Raw genomic sequence first — 2500 nt, 5'->3', positions numbered from 1 at the left:
TGGAGGGAGGGGAAAGAGAGACGCGGAGGGATAGTGAGTGACGTGGGGGGGGTGAGAAAGGAAACGCTTAAGGGGCAGGGGGGAGTGGGAGAGGGAGGGGGAGGGAGTGAGGGATGAGGAGAGAGAGAGGGAGGGAGGGAGAGGGAAAGGGAGGGATAGGGGGAGGGGAGGGGGAGGGAGGAAAAGATGGAGGCATTGTTATAGAGAGGGATAGGGAAGGAGTGGGTAGGAGGGAGGGAGAGAAAGCGAGGAGGGGGAGGGAGGGAGGGGAGAGGGAGAGGGAGAGAATTAGAGAAGGAGTGAGGCAAAGAAAGGGGGGAGGGAGAGGGAGGGAGAGGGTGAGTGTGGGAGTGGGACGTACATACATACATACATCCATGCATGCATACATACATACATACATACATACAAATATACATACATACATACATACATACATATATACATACATACAGTCAGACAGACATAGAAAAAAAACTAAAATGAAGAAGAAGAAAAAAATAACACAGATACCCCTCGAACTTTTCCTAATACACTTACCCGTTCTTCCACCCACTCTCCTCGTCTCGCAGATGCGCGCGGCCCGAATTCTGCCACCCGTTCTCCAAGGGCGTGTACGTTAACCCTTTCTACCGCCTGCCCTTAAGTGTACGGTGCCTGAAAGAGTGTGGCGAACCATTGACGTACAAATGGACACTTACGGACGAGCGAGGCAACGAGTACGCCAACGGGTCGGAGTATTTTGTGTTAGGTAAGAGTATTTGTGTATTTGTTTGTTGGTATTGTTGTTGTTGTGTTGATTATTAGTATGGTAGTTATGAGGATAAGGATTGTAATACGGATGATGAATATAATGATAATAGTGATAGTGATAATGATAATGATAACGATTATGATAATGATGATGATTATGATTCTGATAACGGTAATGATTACAATTATAATAATGATGATATCAAAATGATGATAATAATAGTAAAGATGGTAATGATAATGATCATGACAACCATTATCATGTTGATAATATCACCTATTCCTTACATAGTCCTAAATTAGACAATAAATCCCACCTTTCCCTTAGTATCCCCTTCTCTTTCTCGTGCCCCGTTTTCTCTCTAGCTTCCCGTTTTCTATATATGACTCCGTTTTCTAATAGGAACCACCAGCAACGAGACCGCCTTCGATCCCGTTTTCTTTAAGGATTACGGGACTGTGAAGACTGTGCATTTAGGAGTCAGTGTAACCAACGGCGGAGGATATGTCGGTAGGACTGTGTTGAAGTTTTTTGTTTGATTACTGGGATATAATTTTGATTTTCTTTGTTTCTTTGATGTTGGTATCACGTGAAAATCTTTGCTGTGAGGAGTAAAAGAGAAAGAAAACAATGCTAACTGAAACTCAGGAAAAAAAACGGTACAATGTCGAAAAACAGAAGAAAAAAACAACTAAGAAGTTTTCCCCCACCCCAAAACAAAACAAAACAAACAATTAAACAAATACACCCGACAAATAAAATACAATCAAACACACACACAAAAAAAACTAAACCAATCACGAAATTAAGCAACAACCCCCCCCCCCCCCCCCCCCAAAAAAAAAAAAAAAAAAAAAACTTATCTGCTTGCCCACAGGAAGAAGCACGTACTTTATGCGCAAAAACGAAGGGCCTCAACATGGCAGCTGTGCCCTTGACCGGCCCGAGGATAACCTGGCCCTCGAAAGCGTCTATACTCTACGCTGCTGGAACTGGAGGGACCCGGAGGATATCGGTGTGAAGGATTATACAGTCTATCGTAAGTGTTTTTTTTTTCATTTTATTTTATTGATATATATATATATATACATATATATTGGTTTTGCTATCTATCGTAACAGTTTTTTTGTATTGTTTTTTTTTTTTTTTATCTATCTGTCGTGAGCATTTTAGGTTGTTTTCTATTTTTCTTTCTATTGTGAGTTTTTTTTTCTATATCCGTCTTGTTTTTTTTCTATCTTTCGTGTTTTTTTTTATCTATTTCTATTGTTAAGTGATTTTTTTCTCTCTTTCTTTCTCTCTCTCTCTCTCTCTCTTGTGTTGTACTTTCTAGCTCTCTTCGTTTTCTCGCTCCTCTCTCTTCTCTTTTCTCTCTCTCTCTCTCTCTCTCTCTCTCTCTCTCTCTCTCTCTCTCTCTCTCTCTCTCTCTCTCTCTCTCTCTCTCTCTCTTGTGTTGTACTTTCTAGCTCTCTTCGTTTATAACATCAGAAATGATTAATCTAATACCACCTCACCCTTAAAAAAATAAAGAAAATCTTAATAATAATAATAGAATAAATGAAGAAAATAAAAAACGGGATTGAATATCGCAAAGGACTAACGGCCGAGGGGGAAATGGAATCGATGCTCCACCACAAGAACCAGCCAATCACCGTGCAGGAGATGAAACTCGCCTTCCCTCCCGGCGTATTTAAAGTGATCGTAAGGATAAAGGATCTGTGGGATTCCTACACAGATCATGACATC

Source organism: Penaeus japonicus, unplaced genomic scaffold (genome assembly GCF_977035675.1).
Source record: "Penaeus japonicus unplaced genomic scaffold, GWHDUDI00000001_assembly GWHDUDI00000002, whole genome shotgun sequence".
Taxonomy (NCBI): Eukaryota; Metazoa; Arthropoda; class Malacostraca; order Decapoda; family Penaeidae; genus Penaeus; species Penaeus japonicus.
The sequence above is the reverse complement of the archived record's forward strand: the minus strand, read 5'-3'. Positions refer to the sequence as shown.